This window comes from Delphinus delphis, chromosome 1 (assembly GCF_949987515.2).
Source record: "Delphinus delphis chromosome 1, mDelDel1.2, whole genome shotgun sequence".
In the NCBI taxonomy this organism is placed as follows: Eukaryota; Metazoa; Chordata; class Mammalia; order Artiodactyla; family Delphinidae; genus Delphinus; species Delphinus delphis.
In genome coordinates this window covers 125,292,545-125,318,390 of record NC_082683.1, presented here as the reverse complement: position 1 = coordinate 125,318,390, position 25,846 = coordinate 125,292,545, and the positions used below count along the sequence as shown (strand labels likewise).

General features: G+C 37.3%; 1 protein-coding gene across 3 annotated transcripts in view; it reads left to right on the top strand.

Annotated features, from left to right (window-relative positions):
- The window catches only part of NME7 (NME/NM23 family member 7), a 263,043-nt gene that overhangs the window by 166,972 nt on the left and 70,225 nt on the right, over window positions 1–25,846 (top strand). The gene's annotated exons all lie outside the window — the stretch shown is intronic.

Sequence of the window (25,846 nt, the reverse complement as noted above, 5' to 3'; positions counted from 1 at the left end):
GTGTGGGGAATAAAGTCAATAATTATGTAATATTTTTGTATGGTGACAGATGGTAACTAGACTTATTACAGTGATCATTTTGAAATGTATAGAAGTATTGAATCTCTATGTTGTATATCAACAACTAATATAGTGTTGTAGGTCAATTATATTTCAAAAACAAACTCATAGGCCTTCCTGGTGGTGCAGTGGTTAAGAATCCGCCTGCCAGTGCAGGGGACACGGGTTCAAGCTCTGGTCCGGGAAGATCCCACATGCCGCAGAGCAACTAAGCCGTGTGCCACAACTACTGAGCCTGAGCTCTAGAGGCCTCAAGCCACAACTACTGAGCCCACGTGCCACAACTTCTGAAGCCCGTGCTCTGCAACAAGAGAAACCACCGCAATGAGATGCCGCACGCTGCAACAAAGAGTAAGAGCCCCCACTCGCCGCAACTAGAGAAAGCCCACGCAAAGCAGTGAAGACCCAATACAGCCAAAAATAAATAAATTAAATAAATAAATTTATTTTTTTAAAAAACTCATAGAGATAAGATTTGTGATTATGAGAGGCAGCAGGTAGGGGATGAAGGATAGTAGGATGAAGGTAGTCAAAAGGTACAGTTATAAGATAAATAAGTACTAGGAATGTTAATGTACAACATGATAAACATAACTAACACTGATGTAAGTTCTATATCAAAGTTAAGAGTGTGAATCCTAAGAGTTCTCCTCACAAGGAAAAAAAAATTTTCCTGTTTTTAAAATTTTGTATTTATATGAGATGACGGATATTCACTAAACTTATTGTGGTTATCATTTCCAGATATATGTAAGGCAAATCATTACACCGTACACCTTAAACTTGTACAGTGCTATCTGTTAGTTATATCCCAATAAAACTGGAAGAAAAAATTGATAAATTTCCAACAACTGAAAAGACAAGCAAAAAGATTAGGAAATACTGGGTTAAATGACGTTAAGCAAATTTGTCTAGTACAGGACTCTAGAACATTTTGAATGCTAACATAAGTTGTGAATCTCCAAAAAGGGCATCTGGCATGAAGTATATTCCAACTTTGTTGCCAAAAGTAAGAGATGACAATCAGGATAAGAAGAAATTGCAGACCGTATAATTCTTGCTAAGCTGCCTGCAGGGACCATGAAGAGAACATAAAGAATTTTGAAACATAACTTTTCCTTTTTAGGGAAGAGAGAAAGGTAAACAGGGCTACATAAATCTAAATTTCAAAATTTCTCTTCTTTCTTTCCCGCTTACTCATCCCAGCACACTCCCTTCCCCGTGCTATGGATTTTTACACTGATTTTGAGTCTCCCATGCTGCTGTGCTTTTGAATTTCTCAAGAGTGTTAAAAAGTAACCATTTGTACTGTTGTTGAAACTCATTCATCCTGATATTCTAACATTCACAAATTCTTGCATTTTTAGGTCTGTTCTCTAAGTATTGAATGAAAAGGATTATCTACAGTTAAAGGAATTTGGAAAAATAGTTTTGTTTTGCTTTTGTTTTCTCCTCCCTCCTCCCCCAAGTTTCAGGTGCCGAGAGGACAGAAGGGTACTTAGCTTTTATTTTATTTTATTATTTTTAAATTTATTTTATTGAAGTATAGTTGATTTACAATGTTATGTTAATTTCTGCTGTACAGCAGAGTGATTCACTTATACATGTATATATACATTCTTTTTCACATTCTTTTCCATTATGGTTTATCACAGGATATTGAATATAGTTCTTTGTGCTACACAGTAGGACCTTGTTGTTTATCCATTCTGTATATAATAGTTTTCATCTGCTAACCCCAAACTGCCAATCCATTCTTCCCCTACTCCCCCACCCCCTTGGCAACCACAAGTCTGTTCTCTATGTCTGTGAGTCTGGTTCTGTTTTGTAGATAAGTTCATTGGTGTCATATTTTAGATTCCACATATAAGTGATATCATATGGTATTTGTATTTCTCTTTCTGACTTACTTCACTTAGTATGATAATCTTTGGGTCCATCCATGTTGCTGCAAATGGCATTGTTTTATTCTTTTTTATAGCTGAGTAGTATTGCATTGTGTGTATGGAGGGGTACTTAGTTTTGATCCTCTCCTTCCCCTTTGAATGTAGCCTGAGACTGAACCTAGAGCAGGGATTCTTATCCTGTTGTCTACAGACCCCTAAAGTTTTGGGGAATAGAATTCAGGAGTCTGTGACCTTGGATGTGAAAAAAAAAATCATGTACTTATTTTCACCGATCTCTGAATGAAAGTTAGAATTCCTGTGAATACAAGCAATAAACTACTGTAATGGCTATACCTTGACTTTGCAATCATTAGAAATTACAAACATTTTTGTATCACGTTACAATTGTAGAGATCATAGAATATCATTTACAACCATTGCTAGTTTAAAAGTATAGGAGCTGTTAGAAGAGCTGCTAGATCTTAATAAAGATGCACATTATGTTTTTATATTACCACTTAAAAACTATTTTGATAATTATATTTCAAAATAATGTTTCCTTTATAATCCTGTGTGTTTTATGCATTTAAAAGCATTGCTCTGAGAAAGGTTTTTAGACTTCATCAGGCTGCCAAAAGAGGACCCAAGCATAAGACAAAATGAAGGCCAGAGGAAGATACACAGGGTCAAATAAAGATAAACAAGGAGCCCTGGAGTTAGAAGACAGAGTAGTACCCAAGGCAGCTTCTTCTATTTTATTCCTTTTTCCAGCATGAATCCTCCCCATCCTTGCCACTCTGAGCTTCTGAGAACTTACAAGACTTGTATCCCATACTTATTGTTCATTCTCTCAACACCTGCTCCAACTTCTATACAGATATTTGGATGAATTCACTCATTCATTCAACAAATATTTGGGGGGTACCTATTATGTACTGAGTAGACTATGGAGATATAGCAATAAACAAAACAAGCAATGAACCTTGTCCTCACAGACATTACGTTCCGATGGAGGGAGATATACCACGAACAGAATAAATAAGTAAAATGTTTAGTATGGCCAATGATGGTAAGTGCTGTAGGGGGGAATCAATCAGGGAAGGAAATAGGTTCTCCCGGAAGGGGAGGAATTTGCAGCTTTTAAAGGGAGTGGACAAGGAAGGCTGTAACATTGGATACAGACTCGAAGGAGGTAAGGGTAAGAGTCAGTTAGCAGTCTAGGTCAAGGGAACATCAAGTCCCAAAGTTGCAGAGTGCCTGGTATGTTGGAAAAAGCCAGGAGCCCAGTGTGGCTGGAGCAGAGTGACCACGGGGAGAACAGCAGGAGGTGAAGTCAAGTTGGTAAGGGATGGGAAGAAATACCCAGGTTGGAGCATTGCATACCACTGAAAGGACTTTGGCTTTTACTCTGAGTGAAAGAGAGGCCGTTGACGAGTTTGAGCAAAGGACCAACACGATCTGACGTGTTTTAGCACTATCTCTATTAGTTTCTATGTGGAGAATAGATGAAACAGTACAAGAACAGAAAAAAAAAAAAAAAGAAAAATCTTGAGATTTTCTCCACTTCCTGACTATTTTAGACAATAACCTTCTACCTGGTCTCCTTGCTTTCAGAATTACCTCCCTCCAATTCAGTAACCACACAGCTACCTGAGTAATTTTTTTAAATGTAAATCTCATCACGTCATTCCCCTTCTTAAAACCATTCTTTTGCTTCCAGTGTTTACTGCGTAGTTAAAAACTCCTCAGCAAGACAGACAAGGCCATACACTATCTTTCCCCTTTTCTAGCTATGTAGTTGCACTTACTGTGTGTTTTAAAATGTAGGTTTTATTATTATTCAGACATGGTGAAGTCCGCAGATCAGGAGACGATTGCTGTTGAAAGGTATTTACAGTTCTCAAGTGGAAGGGGTGTGCTGTCCCACACAGGGAAAAGCACTGGGGTTAGTCAGGAAGCAGAAGGAGTGGGGTGGCAGTGGGGTACGTGGGCAAGAGCCTTTATTGTGGCTTCTGCGGAAGGATAGGCAGGACAGGGTAAGCAGGCTTTGTATTGACTGGTTTTAATAATTTTAGTGGGACCTAGGGTGTAGGCGCCTGTTCTGAGTTGTCTTGGTACCTGACCCTGGGGTGATAAGGGCAGAGGAAAACTGGCCTGGGGTATAAATGTGATAGAGGAGGTGAGGTTGTGTGTGGGGCTCTGGATTGGTGGTTCTTTCCAGGGTCAGTAAAGCCCCAGATGTCAGAACATCACAATAAAGAGACATGCTTAATACAGTCTCCCACTCTCACTGGCTGTGCTCCAATTAATCCTAAATGACTTGCAATTTCTGACCATCATTCCATGCTAAAGTTCCGTACCATCTTCCTGGGAAAGAAAATTTATCTCTTAATGATTTTCTTGGTGAAGGCTTCCCTGACCTTTCCAACAGACTCATAAGGCCCTGCCATGTTTATTCAGTGTTGCTTATCACATTATATTGTAATTATTAGTTTACATGTGTTGCTTAAGACCACCTCCCCTCCCAGTCAGACTGTGAGCCCCTTGAGAGCTAGAACTGTTGTATTCCTCTTTGACTTTCTGGAGTGTGTAACCTAGCACATAGTTGACATTTAATATATATTTGTTGACTGAAATGAAAAATGACTAAATGAATAAGTGAATGAATGAATGAGTTCTAAATCAGTCTTAACTGTAGAAAGGCATCATTAATGAGATTTCTTTATTTTGTAAGGGTTAGGCAAAAGTCCCCAAATCCTCAGGTTTTATTACGTCCATGAAATTGTCATCAAACCAAATGATTTATGCTGTTCCTTCCAACTGTAAAATTTTGATTTTTTTGCTGAACTTTTGGTGAATTATACCTTTCCCTTTCCCTTTACATGGCTTAGAAGTATAATTTACAGTTTTAAAAGTTGAAACTCTAGAAAATGTGGTACATGATTTTTATTTGTATATATAATATACAAGAAGTATATCAAGGTGGTTAAGAACTTGGGTTCTGTTATCTGAGTTCACATCCCACCTACACCAATTGCTCTTGGTCCAAGTAGGAAACCTCTCAAAATTTTAATTTCTTCATCTGTGAAATTGGGATAATAATGATATCTACTGCTTGGGATTATTATTGTAAAGAATAAATGAGATTATTCATGTAAACTCCCTAGCATAGTGAACGTGTAATTGATATTAGCTAGCATTACTACTGTCATTGGTGTAATGGAGATTATTATGATAATCACTACTCAATCATATACTGCACCCTTACAGTATGATACTGGCCAAGGTCTAAAGGGTGCAGTGGCATTATTTTTGAGAAATGTGGAAGAAAAAAATATACATTTAGCTTTAAGTATTTAGCTTTAACCATTTTTAAGTATTATTATCTGTCACATTTTGCGTAATCAAAACAAAGACAATGAAAGAATATCTTTTTTTTTTTACGCGGGCCTCTCACTGTTGTGGCCTCTCCCGTTGCGGAGCGCAGGCTCCGGACTCGCAGGCTCAGCGGCCATGGCTCACGGGCCCAGCCGCTCCGCGGCATGTGGGATCCTCCCGGACCGGGGCACAAACCCGTGTCCCCTGCATTGGCAGGCGGACTCCCAACCACTGTGCCACCAGGGAAGCCCAAGAACATCTTTTTAAAGAAATAATTATCTCAATTGGCTGTCTGGTAAATTAATTCTTTCAGAGAGGTTGAAAAAAGGGGGTGAGGGGAAGAGAAAGAAAATCTTGTGAAGTTTGTAAAAAACTGAGTAAGTTATATACATTTGCTTTTTAAATAGCACTATAGAGATATAAATCACATACCAATACAATTTACCTGTTTTAAAATGTACGGTCCAATAGTTTTTAGTATATTTACACATATGTGCAACCATTATCACAGTCTGTTTTAGAACATTTAGAATATCACCTCAAAAAAAAAACCCCATACCTTATGCTATTTCCTTCCTACCCCACAGCCCTGTGCAGCCACTGATCTGCTCCCCACCTCTGGAGATTTCCCTGCTTTGGACATTTCATATGAATGGAATCATTTAATACGTGATCTATTGTGACTGGCTTCTTTCTCACAGCATAACGTTTTCAAGGTTCATCCATGTTGTAACCATGTATTCAGTACTTTCTTTTTATGGCTGAATAGTATTCATTTTATAGATATACCACATTTTGTTTATCCGTTTGTCAGTTGATGGACATTTGTGTTGTTTCCTTTCCTTGGTCATTATGAATAATGCTACTGTAAACGCTGTGTACAGGTTTGTGGGGATGTATGTTTTCAGTTCTCTTGGGTGTATGCCTGAGATGAGTATTGCTGGATCATATAGTAACCCTATGTTTAATTGAAGATCGGCCAGACAAGTTTTCCAAAGCTACTGCACCATTTGACATTACCACTAGCAGTATATGAAAGTCTTGGTTTCTCCACATCCACACTGATACTTGTTACCTGACTTTTTTGTTTTTCCCCAAACCTATTTGCTTTTATTTTCATTTCAACAGAAGCAAATTTAAAGCTGAATTATTATACAGAATTGGTTGTTGAGGAGAGAGTGTTGAAAATCTATAGGGGAGTACAGACTTCTACCATTACATACCCCATTCTTATGATTAGCTGTTCATACAGAAAGGTCTCACTGGTTAAGTAGTTCCAAGATCCAAAAATATTACCAGGTAAACATTCTGAGGAAATGTAAAATTTCTATATACAAAGTTTCAATCTAGAATATTACTGATTTTTTTACAAGCTATTTGTGTGTGTGTGTGTGTGTGTGTGTGTTTCTAAAATAAAAACCTTTATTTACCACAAACTTCCATTGTTTCCAAATAAAATTTTCATGTTTATTTTATAAGTTTTCCTTCTCCATCTTTTTTTCTCCCTTCACTCCCCTTTCCTTCCAATAGTCAGGTCTCATTTCATCTCAGCTTTTATTTCTTTTTTTTTTTCTTATTAGTCATCAATTTTATACACAACAGTGTATACATGTCAATACCAATCGCCCAATTCATCCCACCACCACCACCACCCCCCCGCGGCTTTCGCTGCTTACTGACCATATGTTTGTTCTCTACATCTGTATCTAAACTTTTGTCCTGAAAACCGGTTCATCTGTACCATTTCTATAGGTTCCACATATATCCGTTAATATATGATATTTGTTTTTCTCTTTCTGACTTACTTCACTCTGTATGACAGTCTCTAGATCCATCCACGTCTCAACAAATGACCCAGTTTCGTTCCTTTTTATGGCTGAGTAATATTCCATTGTATATATGTACCACAACTTCTTTATCCATTTGTCTGTCAATGGGCATTTAGGTTGCTTCCATGACCTGGCTATTGTAAATAGTGCTGCAGTGAACATTGGGGTGCATGTGTCTTTTTGAATTATGGTTTTCTCTGAGTACATGCCCAGTAGTGGGATTGCTGGATCATATTGTAATTCTATTTTTAGTTTTTTAAGGAAACTCCATACTGTTCACCATAGTGGCTGTATCAATTTATATTCCCACCAACAGTGCAAGAGGGTTCCCTTTTCTCCACACCCTCTCCATCATTTGTTGTTTGTAGATTTTCTGATGATGCCCATTCTAACTGGTGTGAGGTGATACCTCATTGTAGTTTTGATTCGCATTTCTCTAATAATTAGTGATGTTGAGCAGCTTTTCATGTACTTCTTGGCCATCTGTATGTCTTCTTTGGAGAAATGTCTATTTAGGACTTCCACCCATTTTTGGATTGGGTTGTTTGTTTATTTAATATGGAGCTGCATGAACTCTTTATATATTTTGGAGATTAATCCTTTGTCCATTGAGTCATTTGCAAATATTTTCTCCCATTCTGAGGGTTGTCTTTTTGTCTTGTTTTCAGTTTCCTTTGCTGTGCAAAAGCTTTTAAGTTTCATTAGGTCCCATTTGTTTATTTTTGTTTTTATTTCTATTTCTTTAGGAGGTGGGTCAGAAAGGATCTTGCTGTGATTTATGTCATAGAGTGTTCGTCCTATGTTTTCCTCTAAGAGTTTTATAGTGTCTGGTCTTACATTTAGGTCTCTAATCCATTTTGAGTGTATTTTTGTGTATGGTGTTAGGGGGTGTTCTAATTTCATTCTTTTACATGTAGCTGTCCAGTTTTCCCAGCAGCACTTATTGAAGAGACTGTCTTTTCTCCATTGTGTATCCTTCCCTACTTTGTCATAGATTAGTTGACCTTAGGTGCGTGGGTTTCTCTCTGGGCTATCTATCTTCTTCCATTGATCTATGTTTCTGTTTTTGTGCCAGTACCATACTGTCTTGATTACTGTAGATTTGTAGTATAGTCTGAAGGAGTCTGACTCCTCCAGCTCAGTTTTTTTCCCTCAAGACTGCTTTGGCTATACAGGGTCTTTTCTGTCTCCATACAAATTTTAAGATTTTTTGTTTTAGTTCTGTAAAAAATGCCATCGGTAATTTGATAGGGATTGCATTGAATCTGTAGATTGCTTTGGGTAGTATAGACATTTTCATAATATTGACTCTTCCCATCCAAGAACATCTTATATTTCTCCATCTGTTGGTATCATCTTTAATTTCTTTCATCAGTGTCTTATAGGTTTCTGCATACAGGTCTTTTGTCTCCCTAGGTAGGTTTATTCCAAGGTATTTTATTCTTTTTGTTGCAGTGGTAAATGGGAGTGTTTCCTTAATTTCTCTTTCAGATTTTTCATCGTTAGCATATAGGAATGCAAGAGATTTCTGTGCATTAATTTTGTATCCTGCAACATTACCAAATTTATTGATTAGCTCTAGTGGTTTTCTGGTGACATCTTTAGGATTCTCTATGTATAGTATCCTGTCATCTGCAAACAGTGACAGTTTTACTTCTTTTCCAATTTGAATTCCTTTTATTTCTTTTTCTTTTCTGATTGCTGTGGTTAGGACTTCCAAAACTATGTTGAATAATAGTGGCGAGCGTGGACATCCTTGTCTTGTTCCTGATCTTAGAGGAAATGCTTTCAGTTTTTCACCATTGAGAATGATGTTGGCTGTGGGTTTGTCATATATGGCCTTTATTATGTTGAGGTAGGTTCCCTCTATGCCCACTGTCTGGAGAGTTTTTATCATAAATTGGTGTTGAATTTTGTCAAAAGCTTTTTCTGCATCTATTGAGATGATCATGTGGTTTCTCTTCTTCAATTTGTTAATATGGTGTATCACATTGATTGCTTTGCGTATATTGAAGAATCCTTGCATCCCTGGGATAAATCCCACTTGATCATGGTGTATGATCCCTTTAATGTGTTGCTGAATTCTGTTTGCTAGTATTTTGTTCAGGATTTCTGTATCTATATTCATCAGTGATATTCTGTAATTTTCATTTTTGTAGTATCTTTGTCTGATTTTGGTATGAGGGTGATGGTGGCCTCATAGAATGAGTTTGGGAGTGTTCCTTCATCTGAAATTTTTTGGAAGAGTTTGAGAAGGATGGGTGTTAGCTCTCCTCTAAATGTTTGATAGAATTCACCTGTGAAGCCATCTGGTCCTGGACTTTTGTTTGTTGGAAGATTTTTAATCACAGTTTCAATTTCATGACTTGTGATTGGTCTGTTCATATTTTCCATTTCTTCCTGGTTCAGTCTTGGAAGGTTATACCTTTCTAAGAATTTGTCCATTTCTTCCAGGTTGTCCATTTTATTGGCATAGAGATGCTTGTCTCTTAGAATGCTTTGTATTTCTGCGGTGTCTGTTGTTAACTTCTCCTTTTTCATTTCTAATTTTTTGATTTGAGTCCTCTCCCTCTTTTTCTTCATGAGTCTGGCTAATGGTTTATCAATTTTGTTTATCTTCTCAAAGAACCAGATTTTAGTTTTATTTATCTTTGCTATTGTTTTCTTTGTTTCTATTTCATTTATTTCTGCTCTGATCTTTATGATTTCTTTCCTTCTGCTAACTTGCGTTTTGTTTGTTCTTCTTTCTCTAGTTCCTTTAGGTGTAAGGTAAGATTGTTTATTTGACATTTTTCTTGTTTCTTGAGGTAGGCTTGTATAGCTATAAACTTCCCTCTTAGAACTGCTTTTGCTGCATCCCATAGGTTTTGGATTGTAGTGTTTTCATTGTCATTTGTCTCTAGGTGTTTTGATTTCCTCTTTGATTTCTTCAGTGATCTCTTGGTTATTTAGTAACGTATTGTTTAGCCTCCATGTGTTTGTGGTTTTTATGTTTTTTTCCCTGTAATTGATTTCTAATCTCATAGCATTGTGGTCAGAAAAGATGCTTGATATGATTTCAGTTTTCCTAAATTTACTGAGGCTTGATTTGTGACCCAAGATGTGATGTATCCTGGAGAATGTTCTGTGCGCACTTGAGAAGAAAGTGTAGTCTTCTGTTTTTGGATGGAATGTCCTATAAATATCAATTAAATCTTTCTGGTTTCTTGTGTCATTTACAGCTTCTCTTTCCTTATTTATTTTCATTTTGGATTATCTGTCCATGGGTGTAAGTGAGGTGTTAAAAGTCCCCCACTATTATTGTGTTACTGTCGATTTCCTCTTTTATAGCTGTTATCACTTGCCTTATGTATTGAGGTGTTCCTATGTTGGGTGCATATATATTTATAAATGTTATATCTTCTTCTTGGATTGATCCCTTGATCACTTTGTAGTGTCCTTCCTTGTCTCTTGTAACAGTCTTTAAAGTCTATTTTATCTGATATGAGTATTGCTACTCCAGTTTTCTTTTAATTTCCATTTGAATTGAATATATTTTTCCATCCCCTCACTTTCAGTTTGTATGTGTCCTTAGGTCTGAAGTGGGTCTCTTGTAGACAGCATATATATGGGTCTTGTTTTTGTATCCATTTAGCAAGCCTTTGTCTTTTGATTGGAGCATTTAATCCATTCACATTTACAGTAATTATATATATGTATGTTCCTGTGACCATTTTCTTAATTGTTTAGTGTTTGCTTTTGTAGGTCCTTTTCTTCTCTTGTGTTTCCCACTTAGAGAAGTTCCTTTAGCATTTGTTGTAGAGCTGGTTTGGTGGTGCTGAATTTTGTTAGCTTTTGCTTGTCTGTAAAGCTTTTGATTTCTCCATTGAATCTGAATGAGATTCTTGCCAGGTAGAGTAATCTTGGTTGTAGGTTCTTCCCTTTCATCACTTTAAGTATATCATGCCACTCCCTTCTGGCTTGTAGAGTTTCTGCTGAGAAATCAGCTGTTAACCTTATGGGAGTTCCCTTGTATGTTATTTGTCATTTTTCCCTTGCTGCTTTCAATAATTTTTCTTTGGCTTTAATTTTTGCCAGTTTGATTACTATGTGTCTTGATGTGTTTCTCCTTAGGTTTATCCTTTATGGGACTCTCTATGCTTCCTGGACTTGGGTGGCTATTTCCCTTCCCAGGTTAGGGAAGTTTTCGACTAATTCCTTCAGATATTTTCTCGGGTCCTTTCTCTCTCTCTTCTCCTTCTGAGACCCCTATAATGCGAATGTTGTTGCTTTTAATGTTGTCCCAGAGGCCTCTTAGGCTGTCTTCATTTCTTTTCTTTCTTTTTCTTTATTCTGTTCCGCAGCAGTGAATTCCACCATTCTGTCTTCCAGGTCACTTTTCTGTTTTTCTGCCTCAGTTATTCTGCTGTTAATTCCTTCTAGTGTATTTTTCATTTTAGTTATTGTATTGTTCATCTCTGTTTGTTTGTTCTTTAATTCCTCTAGGTGTTTGTTAAACATTTCTTGCATCTTCTCGATCTTTGCCTGCATTCTTTTTCCAAGGTCCTGGATCATCTTCACTATTATTATTCTGAATTTTTTTTCTGGAAGGTTGCCTGTCTCCACTTCATTTGGTTGTTTTTCTGGGTTTTTTATCTTGTTCCTTCATATGGTATATAGCCCTCTGCCTTTTCATCTTGTCTATCTTTCTGTGAATGTGGTTTTTGTTCCACAGGCTGCAGGACTGTAGTTCTTCTTGCTTCTGCTGTCTGCCATCTGGCCTGTTACCTGGCTTTTTTTTTTTTTTTTTTTTTGCGGTACACGGGCCTCTCACTGTTGTGGCCTCTCCCGTTGCGGAGCACAGACTCCAGACGCACAGGCCCAGCAGCCATGGCTCATGGGCTCAGCCGCTTTGCGGCATGTGGGATCTTCCTGGACTGGGGCACGAACCCATGTCCTCTGCCTGCATTAGCAGGCGGACTCTCAACCACTGCGCCACCAGGGAAACCCCTGTTACCTGACTTTTTGATGTTAACCATCCCAGTGGTTTTGATTTGCATTTCCCTGTTGAGTAATGATGTCAAGCATCTTCTCTTGTACTACTGTCCATTTGTGTATCTTCCTTGGAGGAATTATCTATTTAAGTTCTTTTGCCTATTTTTTAACTGGTGCATCTGTCTTTTTATTACTGAGCTGTAAGCGCTCTTTGTATATTCTTGATACGAGTCTCTTATCTGGTATGCAATTTGCAAATATTGATATTGTTTTTCCCATTCTCTGGGTTGTCCTTTTACTTTCTTGATGGTGTCCTTTGAAGCTTAAAAACAGGTTTTCAGTTTTAACAAAGTCTAATTTATATATTTTTTTCTTTTGATGCTTGTGCTTTTTGTGTTGTATTTAAAAATCATTTTCCACAACCAAGGTCATGAAGGCTTTACCCCTATGTTGTCTTCTAAAAGTTTTATGGTTTTAGTTTTTCCTTTTAGGTCTTAATCTATTTTTAGTTAATATTTGTACTTGGTGTGAGATAAGGATTAAGCTTCATTCTTTTGCATGTGGTTATTCCGTTGTTGTAGAATCATTTGTTGAAAAGACTGTTGTTTCCCCATTGGATGGTTTTGGCACCCTTGTTGGAAATCAGTTGACAGTAGATGTATCGGTTTATGTCTGTGCTCTCTCACTGATTTATATGTCTGTCCTTGTTCCAGACATACATTTGATTTGATTTTAAGACATTTTATTGTTTTATTTTTTTGTCTTGTCTTTCTTTTAAAGAATGTTGACATCCAAGAAGGTATATAAGATTTGTTTGTTTGTCTGTTTTTTACAGTTTTTGAATAATGTACAATTTTATAGTCATGATGATGGAGTTAACCAGACCTGAGAAGTAATGATTCATTCAAAATTGTATAGTTAAATATAAATAAGAATACAAATTCCAGGTATTGCATAAACCTGGAGTTTTTCTGAGTATTAATCATAGTTTTTATTTTGAGAAGTAATATATTTTTCCAAAGTTCTTTTCCAATTTTTAAAGCAATTAAATATACATTACTTCACCTGGTCCTAAAAATAAATTGGTGAGATATAAGTACTGTTATTTACTGATATTACTGTCTTTTCCTTTTTACCTATGAGGAAACTGCCTTGAAATATGCAGTGACCTGTCCAGGGTCACTCACTAAGTTCAAGCCATTTCTGTACTCTGACCACTTTACCAGGCTGCTTCCATACGGTTAGATTAGGGACTGGAATTTTATTATATTAAAAGCTCTTTGTAAAGTAAGAGGGCTACATCCTGAGATCTTGACTCTCCAGTTCTTGCACCACTTTAGCAAATAACTTGCTCCATACGGATGTGCTCAGTCACTAGTAGAAAATGACAAAGCCACCTTTCATGTCGGAGGCTGAGCAGCTCCCTTGATAAGTGATTTGCTCCCATTCACAAGCCTCTGCAATGTTTTATTGCATGTCACACACCATCAATATTTTAAGTACTTGAAACCACAAATGTTTAATCTCTGAATTCCAAGCCTTTTGTTAATTATGGAAGTATCTAATAATTTACCAAATGGCTGTTTCTTTCTAAAAACAATTCTTAATTACCTGCTTTCATTCATTCAGCCATTTACCAAGTACTTTTTATATGTCAGGCAATATTAGGCCAGGGGATACTGCACTTAAAAAAAAAAAAAAATCCCTGCCTTCACAGAGTTTTTGTTCTAATGGGAAGACAGACAACAAAAGATAAGTAAAATAAGACAACAGGAAGATGGGGAGCACTTTAAGGACAGCTTCTGAAGACTGACAGTGAACATGGCCTTAATGAGTACTGTTGCTACAAGGTCAAAATAAATGGTTCTGCTTTACTTATTTTTAATTAATTATTTTAACTGAAGTATAGTTGATTTACAATATTAGTTTCAGCTATACAACACAGTGATTCAATATTTTTATAGTTGTACTCCATTTAAAGTTATTATAAAATACTGGCTATATTCCCTGTGCTGTACAATATATCTTTGTAGCTTATTTATTTATTTCATTATTATTATTATTTTTGCGGTATGCGGGCCTCTCACTGTTGTGGCCTCCCCCGTTGCAGAGCACAGGCTCCAGATGCGCAGGCTCAGCGGCCATGGCTCACGGGCCCAGCCGCTCCGCGGCATGTGGGATCCTCCCGGACTGGGGCACGAACCCGTGTCCCCTGTGTCAGCCCGCAGACTCTCAACCACTGTGCCACCAGGGAAGCCCTGTAGCTTATTTATTTTATACATAGTAGTGTGTAGCTCTTGATCCTCTACCCCTGTCTTGCCCCTCCCCACTTCCCTCTCTTCACTGGTAACCACTATTTTGTTCTTGTATCTGTGAGTCTATTTGTGTTTTGGTATATTCATTAGTTTGTTTTATTTTTTGTATTCCACGTATAAGTAAAAACATATAGTATTTGTCTCTGTCTGACTTACCTCACTGAGCATAATACCCTCCAGATCCATCCATGTTGTTGCAAATGGCAAAATTTCATTCTTTTTTATGGTTAATATTCCATTGTGTGTGTGTCTGTGTATGTGTGTGTATATATATATATATATATATATATACACACCACATCTTTATCCATTCGTCTGTTGATGGACACTTAGGTTGCTTCCATATTTTGACTATTGTAACTAATCCTGCTATGAACATTGCAGTGTATATATCTTTTTTTTTTTTTTTTTTGCGGTACACGGGCCTCTCACTGTTGTGGCCTCTCCCGCTGCGGAGCACAGGCTCTGGACGCACAGGCTCAGCAGCCATGGCTCACGGGCCCAGCCGCTCCGCGGCATGTGGGATCCTCCCGGACCGGGGCACGAACCCATGTCCCCTGCATCGGCAGGCGGACTCTCAACCACTGCGCCACCAGGGAAGCCCCATATATATTTTTAATTAGTTTTTTCATTTTCTTCAGATTGACAAAAGAGAAGTTAAGAATAACATGAAAAGTGGAATATATTTGTTAGAATATTTCAAGGTAAAATTCTTACAGCAAATATAGCTTATTTAAGCCTTTGGATAACAACAATACCAAAACGCCATCCATGTATCAAACACAATTTGCTTACAGAAATCCAAATTGGTTCTTTGTTACATCAGTTATTTGTGCTTAGTAGCACTTGTACTTGTACGTAAAAGAGGTCTAACCTGCCCCAACCCCCCTGCCCTTTACAGTTGCAACACCCTGACATTCTCAATTGCTTATCTTGCCCTATTTTGTTTTACTTTTTTCTGTAACAAGTGTTAGCTTCTAAACATACGTTATCATTTACCTATTGAACACATGTATTTTTTGTTTTCTCCCACTAGCATATAAACTCCAGGAAGGAAGGGATTTTTTATTTTCTCACCAATATATCAGGAAGAGTATCTGGCATATAGTAGGTACTCATTGTACTTTTTTTTCCAAAAGATGAATATTAATTATATTAATTACATTTCCATTTTCTATTGCTTAAATACGTATTTTATGTACTATTTATTGTGGCTGCTATATCCAGTCATTGCTATATGACATTAGCTTTATGACATTCCAGTTCATTTCGATAACACATCATGAAACTGTCACCCATAAAATTTTAACTTTTTTGAAGACCCTTGCCTATGTATCCTTTTGGGTTTGGCACTTTTTCTGACTCTCCTAGTATTTTGAATTTTGATTTCTCTGCAAGGTTTTTGGCTTTGCTTGCTCCTCTGGCCCTAGCATCTTCTATCATGGAGAAGTACTGTGTCCTCTTCTCTACTTCCCCCCCACCCCAGCTTCTTGTCTTTTATTCCATAATTGCCACCTTGGTCCCCACAGAGATTGGAAAATTTTGGTAACTATCTTTTTTCTTCCATAATGGGCCTTTATCCTTTCTTTCTTTCTTTCCTTCCTGTAATTTTGGCATTTGACTTGTTTTCATTTCCCTCTTCACATAGCAGCACTTTTTTCCAGTACGTTTTTCTGAATGATTCTCACAAGGAATTTTCCCTTTTAGTCTCGTTTTCCTCTCATTTATTTTCCTTTTTATTTCAAAAAATATTCCTCCCTAGGGATTCTTTTATCTCCCTTTGGCTGCTTTAACTGTTTTCTACCAGACAATATTTTTTCCATTAAGATCTCTTAGCTTAACATTTTACCTCTTTTTTTCTTTCCATTTTCTTATTCATAGAGGAGATCGCTTGTTTTGAAGGTCTTCAAAAATAGCCATATTACAATCAGACACATCCCCATCACAGTTGGAAGGAGGGGCTAGTTTCCCCAAAGCAGCAGTGCACACTGGGGAATGGGGCACAGCCACCAGCTGGAGCTGCTAGCATTCTAAAATCCCAGGAGGCTACAGCAACATGTGCCAGGCCTTATCTCCCTAATGCACATGTGCTGCTTGTCAGTTTCAAATGTCAGCGCTAGTGGTACAACTTAAAGACAGTAGTCTTTGTGTTGAGATGGAAGGAAGATATTTTTAAACCTTCTTGAGTCTCTGGGGAATTACCATTTTTGGACACGTAAGAGCCTGCCACCTTACCAGTTTCTCAATAGGTAAAAGCCACTGACACTAGCGCCAAGTTTGAGCCCAGGATCAGTTACAGTTGGCATGAATAGTACTGAGCCATGGTGTTCTCAGGATGTTGTTAGTAAAGCATTTTATTTATATCTCAGTGAGACAGTCCTACCACTTGCAGGGCCAAAAAGAGGGATTTTAGGGGCCCTTGAAAAACCCATGCAAGTAAGTGCCACCCTTTCTCCTTTGTATATTGATTTTTGATTGGTGACACTAGATAGCAAAACAGTAATCATTGCTCCTCTGTAGTAAGTACAAGTATGATCTTTTTGAAAGAAATTAAAATAAATGAAAATATTTTCATTTATACTCAACTCAAAGTACATATAATTTAGGAATTGACTACGTATATCATAAAAGGATTCTGTACTTTGCAGTAGAACCCTTTCAGTAGTGCTTCAAAAAGAGGTTTCCCTACATTTTAAGTAAAACTCAAATTTTTTTTAAGACATTTAATGTAAAAAGTAAAATATATATGGATTTAAAAAACTTGTTCTCATAGAAGGTTGTACATTTCAGAATAAACCAATGTGATCTCTCAAGATTCCTCACTCCTTTATCTTGTGAAGCTTTGCTACCTGATTGGTATGCTATTTTCAAGCATATTTTGCTGTAAGTTACTCAGACTTAATAGTTTCTCTCTTTGCAGGACATTTTGTCCTCTCTAAAACATCCATTAGACATTTGGTCCACACAAAAAGGTCCCTGATATTTGTAGAACCATATGGTCCTGTCTAAAATGTCCATAAGGAATTTGATCCATGCCAAAAGGTCCTGTCCAGAACCATTTGGCATGAACCAGATATGCTCATGGACATTCTGGATAGAACCAAATTTCAAGGACCTTTTTGATGTGGACCAAATGTCTTATGAAGTAAATGTCTTATCGATATTTTGTACAAGACCAAGTGCCTGCTAACTGTTTCTCTCCTGACCCTACTCAATCCTCAGAGCTCTAGTTATGTCATAGTTACAAAACTTCTAGAGAGTAGATTTACCCAAAGTTGGGTTGAGTATACCATATTCACTTTTTCCTTCTTTTCCAAGTATTCTTTTTCCTTTAAGACACCACAAACTGCCCCAACCTTGAGTGACTTTTGCCTTCCTTTGAACTCCTATATCACTCATTGTCTACACTTGTTATCTGGCAGTTGGCATATGCTCCTTGTATAATTTTCTTTTATGAATGTTCCTCACCTCCTGGTCTAGATACTAATACCTGTGTTACACCTTTTTGTCATCTCCAGTACCCCCCAAAATACTCTAACACAGTATTTCTCCAACTTTCATGAACATAGGAAACCCCTTGGGATCTTGTTGAACTGCACGTTGTGATTCAGTCAGTGTAGGGTGGGGCCTGAAATTCTCTATTTATGACATTCTCAAGTGATGTGGTACAGTTGGTCTACAGATGACACTTCAAGTGCCAAGTCTTTAACAGACTTTCAACAAATGTCTGTCAATGATGTTATTTGTTTCATGAAAGGACAAAAGATAAATTTTGTTAAATGCTTCATTTGCCTGCAATATTAAAACAGCACTAAGATGTAAACCTAGATTTAAGTCAATTTCTGTGAATAATTGAAGGTGTGAGATGTCTTTTTTTTTCTTTTTTCGGATTTCTCTACCTGATCAATGGGAATGGAGTTTAGCTTACCTATTTTAACAGAAACCAGACTGGTTGAGATTGTATGTGAATACCTTCTACTTCTGGCTTCACCTGATTTAGGCTTAAAAGCAAAGGCCTTTATAACACATTTTCAGTCATCTGAGTTATCCAGTCTTTTTCTAACTTTGCTCTTACTTGAGATATCTAGCTTTGAGGAGCAGATGCAGTTTTTCTGGTAGACTCAAATCCTATGGGTATCACATTTCAGGGTCAAGAATTATGCATAAACTTACTCTAAACTTTATAAAATTTTTCCTTCCTATTTTTGATGGAATTCAAAAGGGGACCATTAAGAATTATCAACAAGGGCTTCCCTGGTGGTGCAGTGGTTGAGAGTCCGCCTGCCGATGCAGGGGACGCGGGTTTGTGCCCCGGTCTGGGAAGATCCCACATGCCGCGGAGCGGCTGGGCCCGTGCGCCATGGCCACTGAGCCTGCACGTCCGGAGCCTGTGCTCTGCAACGGGAGAGGCCACAACAGTGAGAGGCCTGCGTACCGCAAAAAAACGAACAAAAAAAAAGAATTATCAACAAGCAATGACTGAGTCCCCAGGCTATAATGGCAACCAAGAAACTCATGTTCATTACCACAGAGTCCATTGTTGATTTCCCTCGTTTCCCCAAATAGAGAACACACTAATCTAGGAGATTATGTGCACTTCAAACTTTGATTGCCAATATTAAAGTATCCAGATAGGACTCATTTTTCTGGTTATTTTGGTAGAAATAGTCACTTGCTTCCTTCCTGTGAAATGTAAGTGCCAGATGTTATTTGGTGTGAGTCTTCCTGGCCTATACTTTTTTATATTGCCTCTCTCCCCAGGCCCCAAATCTACTTCAATATAATTCCTCACAAGTGAAATCAGGCACACTAAAACTGAAGAAGACACCTCTGTTCTGCAACTAGTGAAATGAATCATTTTTAATGGAATTTTGATCATTTTTTTCTGAATTACTGAAGTAGTTCATGTTTATTACCCCCACCCCAAAAAAAAACACACAAAAATAAGGACAATTATGTAAAAGAACCAAGAGCCAACTATAAAAAAATTTAAAAACTACTGTTGTTTCTCTACTTTCCAGAAATAAACACATTTTGGCCTCAAACCATTTTTATGCATATTATAAAAAATTACAATCATACAATATTTACAATTATGTAGCTTCCTTATTTAATTAAAATATAAGTTGTGATCTTTTCTAATGTCGTTAAATATACTTCCATAACCCGGTTATTAAGACTTCCATAATATTCCAGCATATGGTTTAGTTAACCATTCCCCTACTGTTGATTTATTATGTCAAGGGCATTGCAGAGATCAGATTTATAAATAAATGTTTGCACAGGTTTTTATTATTACCTTAGAATAAATTCCTACAGGTGAAATTACTAGGTCAGAAGATAAAAGGTATTTATTCATTTACGACTTTTGTCCTTTCTAAAACCACAGTAGTAGCTTAATAGACTTTGACTTAAATGATTACATGGTTTCCTTTGTAGACTATTTTCTTTGAATAGCAGGGCTTATGTTGGTTCCTGAAGTGCGTCAATATACACGAGAGTTATGTAATATTTAGAACACTAATTAACCTGAGGAGATAGTAAACAGTAGGCATTACAGTGAGCAGCATTCATCTATTTGACTTACCAGCATACAGTGCCTAGTTCTGTTATGGTCTTGTCACATTTGAGTCTTTGGGTTGTACAAACAATACGCAAAACAACTTAAACATGAATTTTAACTAAGAATGAATGGCTGTGTGCCAAAGCAATAATTTGTCTTTGAAGTTTTTTTCCCCCTTATGCAGAGAATTCTATTTGGTAAACACACTGTATATACTATTTGTTGCCTTTCAAAACCAGCTTTTTATCATGTTTTAAAAGCAGAATCAAATATATAAATGATTATATTTTGAAAATGGCTGAGTTACATGAGCTGACGTACCACAGAATTGATTTAAATATAGGACTCCTTTTTTTTTTTTTTGCGGTATGCTGGTCTCTCACTGCTGTGGCCTCTCCCGTTGCGGAGCACAGGCTCCGGACGCACAGGCTCAGCGGCCATGGCTCACGGGCCCAGCCACTCCACGGCACGTGGGATCTTCCCGGACCGGGGCACGAACCCGTGTCCCCTGCATTGGCAGGCAGATGCTCAACCACTGCGCCACCAGGGAAGCCCCAGGACTCCTTTTGATACAGCTTGTTGAATAAATAAAGCAAATGGTCATACAAGTATTTTATGAGTTTAGTTTTATAAAAGTAAATAAATCTTTCAAAAAGTGAGATATTTAGCCCATGAATGGAAGTTTTGTGATTTTTAAACATTCATTGTTTGGGTGCCTGCAACAAGAATGCCTGCAGTTACATATCAATATAATAGTTGCAATTATATATAAACAGATACTTTATTATAAGTTAACACTCTTTTAAAAAGCATACAACATTGGCATTAATACATTTATTTATTTTAAATTTCCTTTTTTCCAGTTATGATTTAAGGTAGTTTAGGAGCATTTATGCAAGATGATAAGGTAAATTAAAATAAGTGAGGAAATGAGACTACACATGATAAAATGCATGCCACGAAATCCTGTCCTTTTGTTACAGGGCGCCACAATGTGGCTCTTAGTTTTTAGACGTCCAGGCAATCAAATTATATATGACTGGCCGTGTCCATGAGATAAACTAGTTTCTTAAAAAAAAAAAAATCCTAACTTTTCCTGATACCTAGGAGGAAGTTCCTTCATGGATCCCAGAAGAAGGCACTATGTGATCTAGCACTCACTGTCTTCCATGGCAGCAAGTTTCCTAGTCTGTTCCTTATAAGAAGCTGACGGTATCACCCAGTGGGCAACAACTGTATGAGAAATCAGCGTGATTTCTATTCCTATACTGTAGGATGTGGTGCAGTATAGGGACAGAGTTCTAAAAGGAAGGATATGTTGTTTGTATTTTCTTGAAGTGATCTCTATACATTTTCTTCTTTAAGTATTTTGGTAATACTGAGTGACACCAAGTTCAAGGTTAAACTCCCTGGAAAATAACTGGAATGTGGTTATTCTCTGTCCTCGGGCAAGTACAGACGGGTGTGCTTCACCTCTTAGCCAAGCCAGGTGCACTTCTTTTGGAGTTTAAGGAGAATAACCTGGACATTCACTTGAATGGAGGTAAGCGCATAATGAGACAGGCCCAGGAAGTACCCACAGGCAGGGCCTGGATTTATTTCCCGTCATTTGTTTCATAGAAACTATTGGAAGAATCCAGTCACCAAAGCTCTGTAGCATGAAGCATGACTGTATAGTTTTAGTCTGAAATGTTTTTTTAAAAAACACGTGTGATCAAATACTTATCCTTGCCTGAGATAGAACACACACATTCAAACAAAACAGAACAAAACCTCTAAGTACCCATACGACATTTGTCCTTGAATCTTGTTTTATTCCAGTGTACTCTTCAAGATGAACTTGTTACAAAATGTACCTTTAGGTCTTTGAATGAATTCACTCACCACATAGGGTGTGGAATCAATAAAACCTCTGAAATAAGTAAGAAATATATTGCACATATCCAAACCCACAGAGCAATAAAGTATTCAGATCCCCGTTCTGTGGGTTCTCGTGAAGCTCCTCCAAAAAGAGCTGCAAAATGATGTCTAGAGCCTGGGGTCCTGTTTGTGGTGACATTTTGTTATTTGTACAAGTCCCAGGTTTCACTTTGAACCCGGTAAAGTGTTTTCTAAAAGCAATAGCTGGAGACATGGTCACAGCTCTTCCCTCGTGCAACAGAAATATTCTAATTTTATTGAGATTCTCCAGTGTAAATTCTGGTTGGTCTCCTATCTATATTGCCCAGGCTTCACACCTTTAGAAATTCAGTTTGTTGGTGTATTTTTTGCATATTTTTAGAAATACTTTTATTTCATAATTCATGGAATATGGTTTTTGATTACTTAAAAAAATGAAATTCGTAGAGAAGATTCAAACCAACTCTTTACTATTATGGCAAATATGTATGTCCTCTTTTATATCCTGGGTCCATGCACAAATATTTGCTTCTCTTTCATTAGCCTTTTTCATTTCTAAATATTTTCTAAAGCATACATTATACAGATATGCATGAAGTGATGAGACTAAAAGAGGACCTCAGGGCAAAGTTGAAGCACCTTGAATTACCACGCCTTATAACTTTGAACTTATTTTGTATGGAGCTATCAAAGGTGTTTGAGCCAGGGAAGAATCTGTCACGCTATGAGGGGTTTTATAGTGGTATGTTGGAGTCATTTGCACGAACTTGCAAAGATACAGTTTTAGCATCACTTCCCAACTTCATGTTCCGTCCCAGTGGGCATATTTACACCATGGAAATGGGCAAATAATACAAATCAGTTTGTTTTTTGATAGCTGGTGGTTAAACAATTCTTGACACATCACTAGTTGTTTATTTACCTGTCTGACTTCCTTTAAGGCTGTGATCTCTTAGAGTAAAAATGTCTTATTAATCTTTATTTCCTTACTTTAGCACCAGTACTTCACATATTATAGGTACAAATAAATAATCGTTGAATAAATGGAGGGGCAGATTAACAAATGAGATTAGCAAATTAGGTAGTGACCAATTGGTTGTGGGTAATGATGAAATTGTTAGAAATAGCTCTAAATTATCTAACCTGAACATTTGGAAAGATAGTGATGCCACTAGGAACGAAAGAAGTGAAATGGCATTAGTGTTGTCTGGGATGGGGGGTTGGGGAATTAGTGAAAGATAATTGTTTTGGGACATGGGTTTGAGTGCTAGCAGAAGACCAAGGTTGCAGATGACCAGCATTTATTCCAATTACTATCCAATGACAGTTTTGAAATTATTTTTTATGGTGTTTTCTAAAATATTCACCTCTACAGACTAAAGTTCAAATTTATTTGTTTAAAAAAAAGATTGCTTCATTCTAGAGTATAAGACAAAATAAAATTTCTATAATGCATTCTTAATATTGCTTTGGCAGAGAAAAGAGAATGAGGAATTTTTTTTTTCTTTTTAACAATGTAAATTTTGTATTTCAAGATGATAGTTTACAGTAATCCTGGGACGAGAAAATGAATTTGGGGGGAGGATGAAGTTATCTTTTAGAATATAACTCCTGAAGAAAAAATTTTCTTTCTAAAAAAGCTATTATAGTTAAAGACTAAAGATGAGAAAGAAACGTCTTTGTACAATAAAGACTTGGGGAAGGAAAACAAGATACTTCTGAGGGCAACAACTTGAATCTGAATTATCTAGATAAAGGGATAGTCTGATTTTGAAATATTCTCATTAATAGAATAATTCAGTATATTCTGTACACAAATGAGTGGTTTTAAAATATATAACCAAGTAAATGTTGATATTGCAACTATGGTAAACAGAGTTTATTGTTTCATTTTTAAATGAGGATCTTGCCTCAAGATCATACTTAAGAATGTGAGTTATTGCATTATAGAGCAGTGGAGGAGTACATATCTTAAAAATAAGTAATGGAGAAGTTAAACATAAAATGAAAGATCATTTACTATAATGTGAACTCTAATGTTTACAGTGAGTTGTTCTTTTCTACGCTATGTATATTCACCATAAGATTAAATAGTTCTTCAGGGAATTAGGCGTGTCTTTATATCCCCACTGGAAAAGTCACTTATAAGCTTGCACTTATAAATCTAATGCCACGCTGGTGGATTGCTCCCATCTCGTTTTATATTCACCACATGGTGTTTCGTATCTGTGATAAAATAGTAATATTATCCTCAATCAAGGTCACAGACCAAGTCACTATCAGAGCTTTGGGATCAGTGCTTATGGTTTTTGATTCCATTCTCAGGTGTGCCCTAGTTGGAAAAAATCTGATATACAAAACTATCAGTTCACAAAATAGATAAATAAAGGGTGATTACTTGCATTTCAAAAGGATCTGCTTCAGGGTTCCTTAAAATAGGCACTTCTGAAGAGTGTAATTTAGCCAAAGGGAGCTGGACTATTGGTAACCAAGAGGCCTAATTTCACTGCCTATCATTAACCAGGTTAATGAAGTGTATAAATTTGGGCAAGTTAGTGATTTCATTCATTTATTCTCTCTTGCACTAAATCATTACTACTATTACTCAGTGATTCTTTTCTTTTTTAATATTTACTTATTTATTTGGCTGCGCTGGGTCTTAGTTGCGGCATGCAGGATCTTTTAGTTTAGGCATGTGGGGTCTTAGTTGCGGCACGCGGGATCTAGTTCCCTGACCAGGGCTTGAACACGGGCCCCCTGCGTTGGGAGTGTGGCGTCTTAACCACTGGACCACCAGGGAGGTCCCTACTCAGTGATTCTTTTATGAGCATTCTCTGTGTGTTGGATATGAAAAGGTCATAGTCCTTGTCCTTAAGGAGTTTACAGATTACAATAGTAAAACAGATATGTGAACAAATAAGTGGCATTTTTGGTGGTAGAGGCAAGCTGGCTTGTTAGGAGACCACTATGGTGTTCTCATCACAAGATGAGAGGGTGAACTGTGGCAGTTGGGGTAGACTAGGAAAGTTAAGAAAAGGATGCTTTGTTAAAGAAATAAATCCATGTGATTGACATGGATTGGCTATGGGGCCCAAGGGCCCAAGGAGAGAGAGAGGGGTCTTAAGATGACTCCCACACTTTTGGCCTAGATAACTTGGTTGAGTGGTGGTGCTACTCATGAAGAGAAGGAATTTAGGAGGAGGAGGATTTGTGGGGGGGAGGGAGGTAATGAGATTAGTTTTGGACAAATTGAGTATAAGAGTCCTGTGGGATAACCAGGTGATGTTGGTTAGACAGTTGTATATTCCAGTTTGGAATTTAGAAAAGAGGACTGGGCTGAAATTAGGGATTAAAGAGTCCTCTGAAAAGACATGATTAGTAGTGAACAGATTGCCCAGGGAGAGCCAAAAGTTAAGAAGAGAGCGAAGAGAGAACTCTTGGCGGGAGGAATGTGTAAATAAAGGAGGCTGAGGAGGAACAGTCAGGAGGAGAACCTGGGCTGTGGTGTCATGTGGGCTGAGTAAATGGAGAGATTCAGGAATAAGGGAATGATCCACAGTGCTAAAAGCTGGAGAGAAGTGGCGAATGCAGAGATTCTATGACCAATTAGATTATTGGTGTCCTTTGCCAAAGCAGTTTAGGTAGAGTTGTGGGGCACAAGTTTAAAGAGTAAATGGGCATAGAGATTATTAAGACTTCTAAAAAGGGAAGGGAAGAGATGGGGGAGTAATTAAAGCTCTGTGTGTGTGTGTGTGTGTGTGTGTGTGTGTGTTGGGAGAGACTTGAGCATTTATATAGGAGGCAGGAAAGAAGCTATTGGAAAGAGAAATGTTGAAATTGTAATGGAGCAAATTTCCTGACTTAAGAGTGGCCAAGGAGGGTTAATTATTAAAAGGAAAAGAAATACTTCTTCTTTTGACACTGAATAGGAGAGGAGAGGAT